The 17,721-nt window shown below is 39.1% G+C and overlaps 1 protein-coding gene across 1 annotated transcript in view; it reads right to left on the bottom strand.

Annotated features, from left to right (window-relative positions):
* The window catches only part of NHS (NHS actin remodeling regulator), a 1,450,195-nt gene that overhangs the window by 313,922 nt on the left and 1,118,552 nt on the right, over positions 1-17,721 (bottom strand). The gene's annotated exons all lie outside the window — the stretch shown is intronic.

Here is a 17,721-nt window from a genome sequence, read left to right as displayed (position 1 = left end):
ATAAAGTATCTGTACATTTTACAATTTATAGTGTTCAATATTTATTTGATAAAAAATTTATTTCTGTATATTAGAATATGTTGCTTCAGATCCTCCAATATTTGTACCCTGTAATATAAATTAAATAAATTCACAGAGAAGTAGCACATTTACCAGAAAACAGGAGCTTTTTACAAGTCTGTCAGTTGTGGGCACATCTGAGTTCAAGTGGGGGATAATTCCATTGTGTTGAATCAAGGGTATTAGAAAACGTTTAAAGGAAGCATAATTTCTGGACTAAGAATGTGTGATATTTTATTATCTCATAAAATACTGTGTCCATGTAGGCAACGTTGTGGGCTGGGAGGGGTCTGAACTTAGAAACATGAATTTAGCTATTTAGCTAACAGAAGTAAGCAGCGAGATGGCATACTGTTTTATTGATAAGGGGTTTGCCTTACAGTGATGCAGTAATGTTTCAAATGTTTGCTGTTATTTAGAAATGATACATTTGGATGATGGTAGTTTGTATAAATTTGTTAATTATAGAAAGTCGACAGTAAAAGAGAATAGCATTTTCCCTCTATGCTTATATGCTTGTTTTGAGACGAGACGTATGGCCTTGTATTATAAATCTTTTTAATTTTCCTCATGTGCATGCCACCCTGTCAGCTATTATCCCCTCCTGCTCCAATCAATTGGGCCAATTCTCCTCCATTACATTATCACTGTAGCTCACATGACCTCACGGGAGGGAGGGCTTTCTGTCCTCTAACTCAGATTATACTTAGTGGAGCCTATAGTGTTCATTGTGATCAATGCAGGAGATGACAGACAAATGCAGGAGCTGCCATAATCCGGATAGCATTGGAGGTGTTAATTTTTATCGACTGAACTCTCTGCCCCCTACATTTCTGGCATGTATGTTGCATAACCGGGGCATACACTGTTGACCAATGGGAACGTGTGCTGCCTTGCATGCAAATAACTGACGAGAATGCATGGTTATCACATGCTATGGCCCTTGCTGCTACCATATCACTAAGAAGGTCAGTAGAGACAAGTGAAGTACCTTTACCCCTCTCTACAAGATGGAAGAGCAATCACCATGAGCTCAATTCCATTTCCCGTTGCCTGTTCATCCAGCACCTGAGTTGCCAAATGATCCCTAGTCATCAGGATTGTAGTCAGAGCTTTAACATTTTGTGCCAAAGTGTCTGCACTTGTAATTTAATTTTAGCTTTTACAGTGTTTGTTTTATTACAGAGTCCAAGTAGAAAGTAAAACAAAGTGTGGGGTCATGTGTTGTAAATTATGTCAGTGTAAACAAATTAAATGGAGTGGATGGGTATTTAAAATTCCACATCAGAACAAGTTGCTTTGATCTGTACCACCAGACTATAGCTTATATTAAGCAGGTGCTGTAGTAGTGACAGTGACTGTCACATCCCTACACTGGGCCAGTAATTAAGGAGCCTGAATCCTCACCACTGACACTGGAGACGGACATTCACTTGGAGTACAGATGGATACACTCAGTATTTCCAGATGCAGATCTCTCTGTATCAAGCACAATTTCCCTTAAGAGCTTACAGGCAACACACCCAGGCCAGGGTCTGAGTTTCTCTACCTGTCTACCTCCAGGTCCCCAGTAAGTCTCCACACTGGTACAGCTGTAGGATTAGGTCCTCAGTCGAGTGTCCAAGCCAAGTCCTCCAGCACCCTCTCTGTGAAACCAGTGCTTTGTGTCCCGGCCCCAAGTAGCTGACACATACACTCTTTGATATTTAATTTTAAAACACACACACAAATGAACACACACACTCACACACACACACACACACACACACACACACACACACACACACACACACACACACACACACACACACGCACACACACGCACACAAACCTGGGAAAGCCTGGCACAGTTAACCCACTCTACCAACTTTGCGCAGACTAAAAGGTAGATTCATTGCCAGCAGTCAGTTACTATAAGGCTCTTAAAAGGGTATCCAATTAGGTTAACTATCAACATTTATAAACACATTTGTTTGAGTAATGCCGGAAAAAAAGTTAAAAATAAAAACATTACTTAATCAAAACAACAAAAGTGGTAATGTTGATAATTCGAAATGCAATATTATTAACATTACCCAACGTATCTTGACTTCTGCTGATTTCCTACCAATGTTTTGCAGGGGTCAGGCCCCTCTGCACCCCCTTGTGGGGGGCTTCACCCACCACACCCCTTACTTATTATATATATAAACTCTGAGATCGCACTACAGTGAGAAAGAGGGTAAATTTCCCAATTCCCACTGTAGTGCGATCTCCAAGCAGAACATTGACCTCATATGAGAGAATGCACACTAGTATTCACTGTTGTGGATTCAAACATGTATGGATTGACTTTACGGTAACTTAGAACCATGCTTTTGACCTTCTAAGTTTCACGTAACTGCCATACAACATTTTGATAGTAAGCCATCCAATTATACTGAGTGAAATTAATATTAATACAAATGGTAATGTTGACCAAACAGACAGGCTTTCAGGAGTGGCCAGAGTTATCACCAAATAGATATGTGCAAATACTCACAAAACTTAAATATTTTTCTAAAAGGACCAGCCACAATGAGAAGTTTGAATATATTTAATAATAAATAACAAAAGAACATGAACATACTAATTATCTATTTACAGTAAACGCCAGAGTTTCAGCCACAGGAAGTGTTAAAGATAACATGGATGAAAGTTTCACATAGTTATAGAAAAACAATATCTAGCTAGTCTCACTATCTATTCCTGAGTGACTAAAAGAATTACTGTTCCTATTTACTGACTAGAGCAAGGCAAGATGGGTGAGTGGTCCTTGTTGTCAGATCCAAGACAAAATACAGAATGCTGCTGAGACTTCAATCTCCTCTAATATTAAAACATTATTTCTGTACAGAATGACATCACATACATCTGGCCGCCTGACTCTATTTCCTGCACTATCCCCCATCATTAGCACCTGCCAGGATTTTATCACCTGTGTGTTACCATACACACAGAAAGAGCTTTGCTCAGATGTGGTGCAGCTGCTAGAGGTCATAAAATCATTTCACTTTTCCTACAGGAGCTACCTTCTATTTTCTAGCATAGACATTGCATCTCTGGCTTCATTCAAAAGTGTGGAATAACATCTTTATGGCTTACCCCATAAAGGAATTTAATTTCAAGAATATTTTGCAAAGTCAGGTGGATTAAGATTAACCTCTTCACTTCCAACATATGCTGTTACAATGTATACATTTAAAAAGTTACAATAATGCATGTACATTTCTTTTCCTTCCAGCAGGGCACACTGTTGATACATTTTAACGCAAGCAAACCTCACAAATACATTTTCAGCACAAACATCTGTACAAATCAGTTTGATATACAAATGACATATAATTATTTACAAAATTCTAGCTAGCTGTGCTGGCATATCTTACAAATCCACTAACTTATTTCTCCTGGCATAGTTGGCGGTACCTCCTATCATCACAGTGATGGCAGGGACTGTAGTGAGAAATATGCAGCAGGACCCACAGAGAGTGAGAGAACAGGGTTCTAATCTTGCCCTGTCAAAACATTTAGGTAAACTTGTCAAACTCAGTGTTTTTTGTCTTATATAGTCTTCCTTCTATGTAAAGACTTCTCCTTCTACCCACCAAACTATTTTACTGGCCAAACAGCATATCCATTAGCTTTAGAGAGTTCAATGACAACCTGTTCTTTTGTGATAACAGGCAAATGGATGGTGGGGAGTATTTCATGGGTGAGTGACTGGAGGTGATGAGGGGGTGAAATTTGAGCTAATGAGCGTAAGACAGTCCATACTGTCTACTTTGACCTGGCCAAGGCATTTGACACAATACCACACTTTGGTATTATAGATAAACTCATAAAAATTGGGCATAAACCTCTACATCACCAGATGTATCACCAAATGGCTCAGGGATAGGACACATGTTATTAGAGGTGAGTGAATCCACATCCAGCAAGAGGCCAGTCACCAGTGGAGTACCACAGGGCTGAATGCTGGGCTCCCTCCTGTTTGGGATATACTTCTCAGACATCAAGGCAAATGTAGATGGTTTTGGCTGACCAAGTTTGCTGATGACTACAAGTTGGGGACAATCACTGACTCCCCAAAAGATGTTGATATCCTATAGAAAGGACTGATGCAGACTAATGATTATTGTCAGAGCCATGGCCTCAAACTAAATGTGAAGAAATGCATAATAATACCTTTTGGGAAATCAAATAACCCTGTGAATTACAACATTGATAGTACTCCCTAAGAGTGGACCTAGTGGTGAGAGATCTGGGTACTGAGATGGATAGTAATCTGAACTTTGACCACCATGTGTCCAAGGTGATGAGGAAATTCTTCTATGTGGTTCAGCTTAAAAGTAAGGACATTGCATTCAGATCTAAGGATGTCATCATACCACTGTACTTGGCCCTCTTCAGACCACTAATCGTGTACAATGCACAGTTTGGCATGTACCTTGCCAGGTACCTGCAACATTTGGAACATCTTCAGAGGTTTTTCACCAAAAATATACAGGGTATAACCAACATGTCATATGTGGACTGATTAAAAGCCCTATCACTGTATTACGTTTCCTACAAATTACTGAGGGGTGATCTATGCTTGATCTACAAGGCAGTCCATGATCAAGCCCTGATGGAAATTTTACATATTCGCAAAATTAACTGTATGCAGGTTGCCTACTCCAAAGATCTAAACCTGATCTCTAGCACAAATAGAACATCACAGAGTAACATGCACTAGAACATCAGATCAAGTATTCATAAACATATATTTCCAGCAGCAAACCATGCTCAGAAAATGGACTTTATTCAAAAAAAATAAACTAAATGCACAAATGCTTTCATGTCTCAATGCTTCATCCAGTGTAATAATTCAACAAAATACATTGTTAACTTACATTAGACATTTAAAAAAGTCATATGATGCACTTAAGCCAATCAAACAACATATCTTGCTTTAAGTCCCAATGAAATACATAAAACTCCATTCAAACCAGGCTTCCTGGTAGCATTCATTCTTATAATCCATTTCATTTTAATATTTTCCGCCATATTCATGATGTCTCCTCCCATGTTATTAACATTTACTTTCTCTGCAGCCATAAATTTATAACTATGTCCTGCATTCTCTAAAATATGCTTTGCTAAAGCATTATTTAAGTTGCCTTTCTTAATATCAGAACTGTTGAGACATGGAAGCTCTTGTATGTTTATTTCATTTTTTTGAATAAAGTCTATTTTCTGTCCCTGGTTCACTACTGGAAACATCTGTTTATGTTCACAAATAGATCATGCTGGAGAGACAGACGTGTATCAGAGACTGCTTCCTATTCATGTGAAGCAGTGCCCTTCCTTGAACATCTTCAAGTGAAATCTAGACCAATGGATGGGAAAATGCAAATTCACTCCTGGGGTGGTGCCCATGCCCCTTATGGACTGAAGCAGTCTGTAAAAATTGTCAAGACCCCACTTGTTGAGTCTTGTTATCTTTCCCCCTAGGGATGGAAAATTGTGTAAAATCTGGGTAAAACTGGCTAGGCTGGGAAGAGGTCTTGAGCTGTTAGCCTAGTAATCTCCAATGAACATATAAATCAAATTCTGCTTGGGATGTCCAATTTTTCATCTACAATGTTTAAACATGTTTTAATATGGCAATATACCCTGATGATGCTTAACTAGGCATACATGTTCTGTAATGCTGCCTTTAATCCTTATCATCTCACACAAATCATCCTTGTGTATTTTTCCCTGGCTCATCAAATTTTTAAATGTTTCTTCTTCATAGTTTTTTTTCATCATTACTAGCCTCTTCTAATGTGTAATAAGTTGATCACATGAACAGAACAGAACATCAGTACATTTTCACCTTTGCTGTCAGTCAGTACTTTCTAGTTTTGCTGTTTTATGTGGGATACACCTCTTTTCTTGTTTTGGGGTAAATTGTTCTTATTATTATATAACATCACAGTACACAGACCTGACCAGGCAAAACAGAAATGTTTTAAATTATCTTAAATTTAGATTTAAAGTGTCCCATTACAATGCCTCCTGTGCTGTGTTTCATTTTTTTTTCATTCCTACCCATTTTAAGGAGTGAGATTTAAGACAAAAGCTTTCATAACTTATTTATTTTTTTAGTGACATCACCAGAAGTTCACTGAACTTTACCCTTTGTGATATTAATGTAAGGAGTACATATGCAGGTGTATCCATAGACTTTACTGGATGCAGAATAGATTAATAGAATTTAAAGGACAGTGCATTCATAGGGTTCTGTCCATTAAATTATATGGACACCCCCCACACTGTCTCTTGAGTTATTTCTGTGATGATATAGTAGATTATGTTAGCAGATCCTAAAATAAAAAGTTTACAAAGCTTTTTATTAAGAAATCACCTACATAAATTTGGTGCAATGGGGTGGAAAATACATTGTGGCACTTAAATTACACATTGGTTACAAAGTGCCATGATGTATATCATAACTGCAATGGAATGGTTTAACAATCCTTTATTTCTTGCTTGTAGACATGGCTTGGTATGCATTCTACCTGTTTTCAGGCAAAAACACAGTGGCCCCAATTTAAGAGTTATTTCCTTCTAAAACATACTGGGGCATTCGGAAATAAATCATGAAGTTTATTACTTGGGTTAGCATGTTAGCAGGCAGCACACAGGGAGGGAGTGATTCAGAGACACATATTGTATGGTTGTGTTAAAATGGAAAACAGTACAGTAGACATCACATTCTACTGGTCATATGACATGCAAATGAGAAACATTATGGAAATTAGATCAACTGCAAATGCAAAAGAGGACAACCAACTTGTAGGCATAATTCATAAACCCATAGAACAGTGCAATAGGTTGCAGTGTGCAGTGAAACTGTATGGTGTCATTTCATGATGAACAGGCTTTATCATTTGCAGTGAGTCACTAGCACTGGGTGTAAAGAGGTGTGTGGTTGGCATGGAGTTGTGTGGTATATGTTAACACACACATCTGGTGCTATCTCCATATTTAAGCAAAGCAATAGGTGCAGACATGAATGGTCTTGTTAGGGACCCTACAAACTTACCTGTTTCTGTGCCCATACAATGTGAGACTCTTCCAATGTAGGCACATACCTGCCATGTACACTGCAAGTTGGCATGCACTATGGATGCTTTGTGACAAGTCTGCATGTCAGCCATGCACTGTGGAGCAGTCACTGCTGCTGGAGGGAATTTGCAATGATCCAGCCAGCTAAGTGTCCCTACGTATGACCATTTGCAAGTATCCAACTCTCCTGTACTTTTGTATACATTTGTATAATGTGACCATATAATGCAGCATGTTATGATGAGGATTATAGTGTGGCTGTCATCCTAATAAAGTGATATAGTGTGAACATTTTTGAATCAAGGCAATAAGAATGTGATATGCCTACAGTCTGCGGTACAGGGCCCAGTTTGGGGTGTGCACATGCAGTGATGTCACTTAGATTATGTGTGGTTAGGTAGCATGGCTATGCTATAACACATCCCCAATGTGCTACTGGTTGGTGATTTAGCAGATTCTGACAGCTTGTTGTGGCATGGACCAGCATGCGGGTATGTGGGAGTGTGCAGCTATGTAGCACAGTCATGCAGCCATCCTCAAACACTGCTGCTATTGCCATGTGTTGCTTACCCCTATGATGCCCATTTTTGAATATTAGATGGTTCCCACAATGTGTAGCATTAAGGTTCAGCTATCATTATCATTTCTGGACTTGACCCGGCAAGTGGATACAGCTTCAAGATAGAGTGAGTTTGGCAGGGCTCCAAGAAGTACAGCAAGGGGACTTCTTTCTGCCTCTGAAGTACATGCACCCCATGGAGTTCCTGCTAGGAGACTATCATAGTTCCATGTACAAGGTGGATGCCTGGGACATGCTTGCTAGGCTGATGAGTGAGGCTACAGGCATCATTTGCTCTAATGAGCATTGCAAACATTGTCACAGTGACCTGAAGAAGCACCAGACAGACTTTGCCATTGGAAGAAGAGGTCAGGAACACAAATCCTCCATGTCACAGTAAGCGTTGTTTTGATGACAAACATCACAGCAAGCCTATACAAAGATATGCATGCTTTACTGTTTTCATGACTGTGTTGTATTTAATATTACTATTTTGTGTTCTTCAGCAAAGAAAGAAATCACAGACTACAAGACAGTCTGCCAGAGAAGTTTGGCCAGATGCTTCATGCATCAGGATAAGTGTACAGTGTTACTGCCATTAGTGTAGCTATGTTTCATGTGTGTACCACGGCAGTGCACCATGTTATTTGTATCATCCTATTGTTGCACCGTTCCATAGGTGACCACTTCATCTGTGCCTACTGTCAGACAGTATGATGAGTGTGATATTCTCATAAGATAAAACTAAAACCTGACCAGGAAGCCTAGGATCACACAGCACTGAAACTTTAATGTGAAAACACAAAGTAAAATCACGTTTAAGTGCTTTCATCTGTAAACGGACCTTTTTAAAACCATGAGTAACAAAGGCTGCAATGCTGCTTAAAAGCTTAAATGAACTAGAAAGACACTTTCAGGTAAAACCAATTAAATGATGCAAGTCCTGAAAACTCAGCAAAGGTTTTAAAGAGACATGAACTTGCAAAGAAAAACACAAGAAAACAAAAAATGCTAATAGTTAATAAAATATGCTATAAAATACTGTAAAGTTCTGTAAAATAAATCAGATCTTATTCACTCTTCTTTTATGTTGACTCAATTTATAAATATAGTCATTAAGATTGGGTGGATTTGCTGCATCTAGTTTACATTGCCAGTGCATCTCCCTGGCAGCAATTTGTTCTTCCAGTCTCCAATAAAAGCAGCTCTTTCCACTTGTTCCAGTCCTAGAAAAGAACATTTCTTAAAATTCTTACATATACAAGCATGTCTGACCAGTGCACTTTTCTTGTCTTTCTTGGATATACTATAAAGATGTTGATATATCTTAGTCTTGCCTACATAAAAAGCAGGACATGAAGTGCAACTGGCCTGATAAACCATCCTTTCTGAACAGCAACTGAACTTACCACGAGCCTTCATGGCTCTAATCTTGTCTAACAAATCACTAACAAATATTGTTTCAATAATTGAGCACTGATGACAATAGCCACATTTTGTTGTCACCAAGTCATCATGTAGACCATCTTTTGGTTTCTCTAATAGGCATTTTATATTGGGCTTATTTCTGAAGGTAAAATATGGGTATTCAGGAAAACACATTCTTAACACCTCATCACATTGCAGAATAGTCCAATTTCTCTGCAACACTTTTTGTATGACCTTAGTATCAAGGGAATAATGTAGCACTATGTTGGTGTGTCTTGCAAACTCCTGACCTTCCCCTTCACATTGTTTAAAGTCACCAGAACTCAGGCCATGTTTTATAATTGGGGCATGCCTATTGGGTCTTTCTGCCCATACCTCCTCACGTAGGTTGTCAAACAATGATTTGGTGTAACCTCTATTAAGAAACATACATTTAAGTGTAACACAATGTTGTGAACACTGTGATGCCTGTGCACTGGCCCAGTAATCAAGGAGCCTAAATCCTCTCCACTAGCACCAGTGAGGGGCATGCACATTGGGAGGATAACAAGTACACACACAGTAAAGTACAATTTCCCTGAAGAGCACACAGAGATCACATTCAGTCTGGGGATGGTTTCTCCCTTTCTCTCAAGATCCCCAATAAGACTCCCCACTGGCACAGCTATAGGGTTCAGATCTCAGCTGAGTAGTCAAGCCAAAACCTCCAGTACCCTCTCTGTCCAGCCAGTGCTTCGTGTCCCTGCCCAAGTAGCTGATACACACACACTTTGAGATTTGGTTTATATATAAACACACAGACACTCCTGGGGAAGGCTGATACAGGTTCGCAAGCTATGCCCCCTCCAGCCAGGCTATAAGGTAGTAATCACTGCCACCAACTACTCTTATCAGCTACTAATAAGGCCCTTCCCAAAGGGTGACCAATTTTACAGTGTAATATTACTGTTATCCAAATAGTAAGTGTGCCGAACGGCATTGGACAGTATCACCAAATGCATGTAAGTACTCTCTAAGAGTTTCAATTATCTCTACACAAAACAGCCACAGTTGAAAGGTTTAAAAATATTTAATAATAAGTAATAAAAACACAAGACACATTTCATCAATTCAACACAGTGCTAATCAAGAGTTCAGAGATCACAGTAAACTTTAAAAACAATATTGTAGGATAGTCTGACATAAGTATAGAAAACAGCTAGGCTAATCTGGCTATATTTCTAGCTAACTCTATGCTCTATTCTTTCTCTCTGTTCTTAAACTGATAACGCAGTACTGCTGAGTCATTTCAGATTACATCGTTCTTAACAGTTCTGATTTAGTTTCCCAGGCTCACAGAACTTAAAATTTACATTTCTTTTTGTAATCTGCACCTGCAGGATGCCACAGCAATAAAAGACATTTTAAATGTAAAATCTAGTAATTAACTCATATCCTAAGACAATAGAAATAATTCCTTAGTCCAGACATCCTGTCTCCGAGCTTGAGATCAAACAGTCCTAAAATGCTTGACTTATCAGCTTTCTTTCAGCAGGGTGCACTGTGGTAACATTTTTGAAGCTCAGAACATAACACAATTTTCTTACATTTGTTCACAAGCCTGTGGATCCTATTAATATTTACAATGGCATAGAATTATTTACAAAATTCTATATAGCTAGGCTGGCAGCCTTCACAAACACATATTGTCTTCAGAGGTCAAATGGGAACATTTAATAAGCTGGCTTTTTACTATGCCTATTTTCTGGTGAAATGGATGGCAGGTGGTAAAAAACAGAAAAGAACTGCAGAAGGTGGACTCTAAAAAATCTGTGTATCCAGGCCACCAATATCTCCTTTCATCTCAATATCTAAATAGTTTATATGTTCAGAATCAATGTGATAGGTTAACCTAAAAAATGAGGTACTGAAACGTAGTCGTCTCAGAAATCCTTCCAAATGGGTCTTGGTATTAGACCAGATGAACAACAGATCATCAAGGTATCAAAAATATCCCAGACATTTTTCAAAAAGGGGGAGTTTGAACAAGGTTGTAAGTTCCCACCTAAGAAGGAATGCATTTGCAAATGTGGGGGCACAAGTGACTCCCATTGCAGCACCCTGTAGTTGTTTATAAATCTCTCCTTCAAAAGCCAGGAAGTTGTTGTTCTGTACAATTTCCATAAAATCACAGACAAGTGTGATGTTAGACACTGACAGAGAACAAATCTGAGACACAATTTCCCCAAACCATAATAGGCCTTCTTAGTGGGGAATTACTATGTATAAACTTTGTATATCACAGGTCACAAATAAAAAAAAAACATCATCACCAGGTCTAATATTTAGAAGTTTATCCAACAAAACCCATGAACCTCAAATGATATGTGGAAAATCACAAAAAAACTGTTTCAATTCATGATCAATGAATTTTGCCATTGCCTCAGTGACAGAGCCACCAGCTGCAATAAGAGGAGGGTCGGAGATGTTGGAATGAATTTTCGGAATACCGAATATCTTCAGAATAGTTCGATTTTGTACCCTGAGAAAATCATATAAACCTTATGAAATAGTGTCAAACAGCTAAAGTTCACCTAAGAAAACCTTAAGGGCCCTATAGTCTATGTTGATCTCATTGACAGACACTACAGAGTACACTTCCTCATCATTCAACAATTTGTAAATTCGACCTACATAATATATCCAGTCCATGATGACCAGTCCCCCACCCTTATCAGGATTCATGCACCTGATACTCTTGTCATTGGTGATATTATTCAAAATTGCTATATCATCTTTTTAGAGCTTATAATACTTATTCATGCCTCTGTTATTGACATAGGTGCTGGAAGCTGTTGAAGACTGGGGGGGGGGGGCAGAGGGTGAGAGGGGCACTTAGTGATCTAAAAAAGGGCAACTTTTTATAACTATTTAGTACCACAACATAGGTTCACTTGGAGGACATTTTAAGCTTAACCAATTCCGTTTTGGTGCTTGAATTAACATTTTCTGATTGGTCTTACCTATCCCATGGCTGATAATTGTATATTAGCCCTAGTGAGAATAACTGTGATCATACCATAGATAATTTGAGGGGACCCATGTAAGGGATCAGCATTTAGGAACTGAATCTAGCCATTAGTGGCATGAGGGGCAATCCTAGTGTACATTTTCTATTACCTATCCTTAGATCCAACTTGCATTTGAATATGGATGGATGAGCTTAGTTTTATTTTTATGGATAGTCTGTCTAGAACAGTGGTATCATCTGTGATATATATCCATCTCTCCACAACATTCAGTTTAGATACCTGGACTGAGTATTTCTGATGCCTTTTGAGCTGCTGATGATCAGTAGGTACATCTGTATTAGGTCGGAGGATGCCTTGTATGCCAGACATGTCACCTCTAAGCAGTCTGTAGGATACTGAGTATAGTAATAAATCTTTGATGTGCTCCATACAAAACCTATTGTTTAGGACTTGCATCATTTTAGTAAGGTATCTCTGAAGGTATTCCAATGGGGCTGGACAGATACATGCCAAAGTGGGCATTATACAAAATGATTGACCTAATGAGAGCTTTGTAAAGGGGGACAACAACATCTCTAGAGCTAGTCACAATCAATTTGTTTATAAGCTGTGCAATATAGAAAAGCTTTCTTATGACTCTAGGCACATGTTGGTCAAACGTTAGGTCACTGAATATACAAGTTCCCAAATGCCAAACAATTGGGTCAGTTCTCAGAGGGCATTGTCATGATTTTCACACCAGTTATTTGGGACAAACCTTCCTGCATGATGGTTAAGTCATTTGGGGATTCAATAACTGCTCCTAGCTTGCAGTCATCACAAACATATATGGCCAAAGCCCTTTGATATTTTCTTTTACTTTTGAGATGTATATGCCAAATAGAAAAAAGTCTCAGCACCAAACCCTGAGGGACACCACTGGTGACTGGTCTCTTCCCCTGTTTAGATCTCCTGTGTCCTGTGGGCAAGTTGGCAATCCATCTAGAGATGCAAGTGTTTGCTCCTACATTATTCATCTTTTGTACTCCACCTGAGTAGGGGATTGTGTCAAAAGGCTTGGCCAGGTCAAGGTAATGTGGTGTGAACTGTTTTACCTTCATCCATTGCTTTGGTAACAAGAGTAAAGCTTAACATTTGCCCATGATTTTGAGCCTCTCACACTTTCCTCTGAGCTGTTTTCAAACACATTTTTAGGGCCATGCATACATTTAATCCTTGTATAATACAGCAACAGTTGTTGGAATTGTGATGCCTGTACCCTGGCCCAGCAAACAAGGAGCCTCAGTCCTCACCACTAACACCAGAGAGGGCATCTCATATATGAGGAAAGGATAACAAATACACACAGTAAAGTGCAATTTCCCTTAAGAGCACACAGAGATCACAGTCAGTATGGGGCTGGTCGCTACCTTGCTCTCCAGGTCTCCAATAAGACTCCTCACTGGCACAGCTACAGGGTCCAGATCTTAGCTTAGTAGGTAAGCTTAAACCTATAGCACCCTCTCTGTCCAACCAGTGCTTCGTGTCCCTGCTCAAGTAGCTGACAAACACATACACATGCACTTTGAGAAGAGTTTATACAACTACACAGACATTCCTGGGAAGGCTGGCACAGTTTCTCCAGCTGTGCTCCTTTCTCCAAGACTATACAGTAGTTCCACTTCCACCACCCACTAATACTTATCAGCTACTCAAAGGCTATTAAAAGGGTGCCCAATTTTACTGTGCAATATTATTATCCAATTGGTAGTTGTGACTAAACACTCAAGGCTTATTAGAGTGACTTGGTACAAGATCAATATAAGCATGCAATGTACTTTTAGAGCTTAACTTATCTCTACACAAAATAGCCACAGTTAAAAGGTTTAAAAATATTTAATAATAAATAATTAAAACCACAAGACAATACTTTCTACTACACAGTGCTAGTCAAGAGTTCAGAGATCACACAGAAATACTTAAAATAATTCAGTAGTACAGTTCTGACATCACAGGAAACACTTAGTCTAATCTTTCTAGTTCCTAGCTATTTCTATAAGAAAACACAAGTCTAAGATGACTTACATAAGACAACAGGCAGTGCTGTGATTTGGATAGTCAAGACAAAATGCTTAATGCCTTCTTATTCTCTCTGTTTAAATTGCTATTGCAGTCCTGATTCCCATTACATAATTTCTTTACACTCTCCTGGTGTTCCCAGGCTGACAGAAACTGCATTTACATTCTTTTACACCTAGGCAGAAACCAGAGCATTAAAGGACATTCCACATGTAAATTCTGGTCATTAACTTTAGCCTTAAAACAATAGGCAGGAAGCCTTCATCTAGCCCGGCCGGAGCCGAATTGTAAACATCAAAGACAGTCATGAAATAATTTCAGTTTCAAAGGACATACAAGAAATGCTTGACTTAGCTTCTTTACAGCAGAGGGCAATGTTGCTACATTGTTTAAAGTTCAACATTTCTCAGCATATTCTTTCATTTAAGAAAACAAGCCTGTTTGAACAGTAATATAGTAAGCAATGAAACAAAATGTATAAACCAAAAATGACAAAACTACCCATTTCAGAAAATTTCAACCATAAAAGGCCACTCAAACTTCTGTCATTACAATCCACCAGTATAAGTAAATATGCAAAATGTCTGCAGAAGTAAGTCATCTAAACAATTTCACATTAAAGGGATCTCTAACTAATGAAGAGGTTGCTGCTAGGAAACAAGTTTATATTTCATTGTTTCATCTACAAATAAAGTGTCTGTTGCCCTTGAAGAGTAAATTGCCTATGCTAAATTAAAACATGATAAGCTAGTAATATTGCACTAGGAAATGGATGGCAAACTGATAACAGGTTCATAGTTACTAGGCAACTCCTCCAAAGGAGGACATTCACAGGACTACAGCATCCACTCCCTCTAAAGTACAACACACTACAGTATCAGCAATCTGTCTGCATACTGTGGGAGTAGAACCCATGGCCTTCTGCATCAAAAGTAAGGCTACTACCTGTTGTGCTACTAACAATACAAACAGACTTGGAATAAGCAGCATTAAACTTCTCTTCCCCTGAAGCTCTCAGCTCCTTGTATTTTTTTTTATTTATTTAACATTTGTTTACCGGGAAAGTCTGATTTGGAACAAAGCCAATTTTCAGCAGAGGTCCAGGGAGTAATGCTCCAGATGCATGTCTTTGTAACATGGGAGGAAACCAGAGCACCCAGAGGAAACCCACACAAACACAGGGAGGACATATACAGAAGGCACCCCAGCCAGGAATCAAACTGGTGAACATCTTGCTGGGAGACAACAACACTACCACTGCACAACTGCACCATCCACTTGACACAACTAAATCACTCAATTTTACAGCAGAAGAAATATGGAAACAAAATAGCCAACATTTATTTGGGGGGGGGGCAAAACCAGGGACACTGTCACATTTTAACTATTGCTTGTATAATCTTAGAAAGTTACTAAAATAGTGTTTTGTGTTACCATGTGTTTCCAAAAAAGATAAGAAGACTGAAACTTAAAGGGCTATCATTATTTAGTGAATTCTGTTCTCACTGATTTGCCAGAAAACCACAAAGTTTAAGAGGGACATACCAAAAGTATGAGCCAAATATTCTGTGAAAATCTAGAAAGGTGAGAGCTATGGACTCATCTCCCTGAATCAGTGGTAGTGTAGGTAGAGAATGTAGGCCCTTGCACCTAAGGTACAGGGTTTGGGCCTAGGTAATTCTAACCACCAGGAATAAGTTTGTGGGGCATGTTACACACACATAAGCGCAAGAAGGGATGGGAGTGAGTGAATGTTGCTGGCTTAGCCACCATTTAGTTGAGGAAGACTCTGGATCACTTCTTGGGTGACACCTAGAGGAAGCCCTGGTGTTTCCCCCATAAAAAAGCATGCTCAGAAAATAATGCTCAGCAGTGCCCCACACTAACTGGAGAAGTCAAATGCTGATGCACAAATAATTGCTGGAGAAAGCAGTACATAGTGTAGTGCAAGAAAACTGTTGTGGGGTTAGAACATATAGGGGTCAGTTGGGGTCTGCTGGATCTTGCAAACTGGCTTGCTCCCCTACCATCTCCTACATCTTTGATGAAAAAAATGGACAAATGGATTGATTAGCCTCTCTAGCCAGGAGAATGAATGAATGAAAGAATGAATGAATGAGATGTTACCTGGGCTACAAGGTGCTTAACTCCTGTTGTGACAGGAAGAATGGAACAAGTCACTGAGGCAAAGAAAGGGAATTCATTATTCAAAACTAAGGGTGCAGGTAAAAAAAATATGCTAATTAAACTGAATTTGAAACCTTACTGTAATTCAAGGAGCTCTTTGTTGGAAACAAGAAGCAAGTTCTCTTGAGAAGGTAATCTTTAAGACTAGGCCTTAAGTCCATAATTCCCTCAGACACACATACCTACATTTATTAAAATGCTTATTATTGTGAGGGTTGCAATGCTATCGAGTTGAAAGGGTTCCAGTTTCATTTATGCTCAGTGATATTCCCAAACCCATCCAGTGCAGTATCGCAGCACACCTAAAAAAGTAGTGCTATATATACCTACATCTATTTCTCTTTCTCTCTTCTCATAGACACACACAATAGATAGATATAGAGATATTGATACAGACAGGTACACACACACACACACACACACACACACACACACACACACACACACACACACACACACACACACACACACACACACCACCCTTCATAACTTACAATGGACACAGCAGCCTTCATAACCTAAAATGGACACAGCAGCCTTAAAACTTAAAACGGACTCAGCAGCGTTCATAACTTAAAATGGAGCTTACCTACACAAAGCCTTCATAATTTAAAATGGAGGTTACCTACACAAAGTCTTCATAACTTAAAATGGAGCTTGCCTACGTAAAGCCTTCATAACTTACAACGGAGTTTGCCTACACAAAGCCTTCATTACTTACAATGGGAGCTTGCTTACAGCCTTCATTACATAAACGGAGCTTGCTTACAGCCTTCATTGCTTAAACGGAGCTTGCTTACAGCCTTCATTGCTTAAACGGAGCTTGCTTACAGCCTTCATTACTTAAACAGAGCTTGCTTTACAGCCTTCATTACTTAAAATGGAGCTTGCTTACCGTGGGTGGGTAACTCTGGCAGCAGGCTTGCTTAGTGTTGATCAGGAAACCGTATACTTTTGTGTTTAAAATTGACATTAGCGCGTGATGCATGCATGAGTCCTCACTTGGGTCCTAAAATGTTACAGGTCTTGCAGGCTGCAGCTGTAAAAGTGTGTGTGGGGGGGTGCTCCCTCCACCTCGCCCTATGGTTCTGGCGCCTATGCTTATTGACTATTTCTCATATTTCTCTCCAGCGTTTTTCAAATATTTGTATCACCAGGTGTGTATGGGGTTTGGCTATAATTTTCCTCTTAAGCCTGGTAGAAGTAAACTCTGGGGTCTCAGTATCACCTAGTAAAATTTGAAAGTTCAGTTTACAAGTAAACAGTTTAAGATCTATGAACATATCCGCCACATTAGCTCAAGAT

Source organism: Protopterus annectens, chromosome 5.part1 (genome assembly GCF_019279795.1).
Source record: "Protopterus annectens isolate FY-2018-M chromosome 5.part1, PAN1.0, whole genome shotgun sequence".
Taxonomy (NCBI): domain Eukaryota; kingdom Metazoa; phylum Chordata; order Ceratodontiformes; family Protopteridae; genus Protopterus; species Protopterus annectens.
This window is presented reverse-complemented; position numbering and strand designations above follow the sequence as displayed.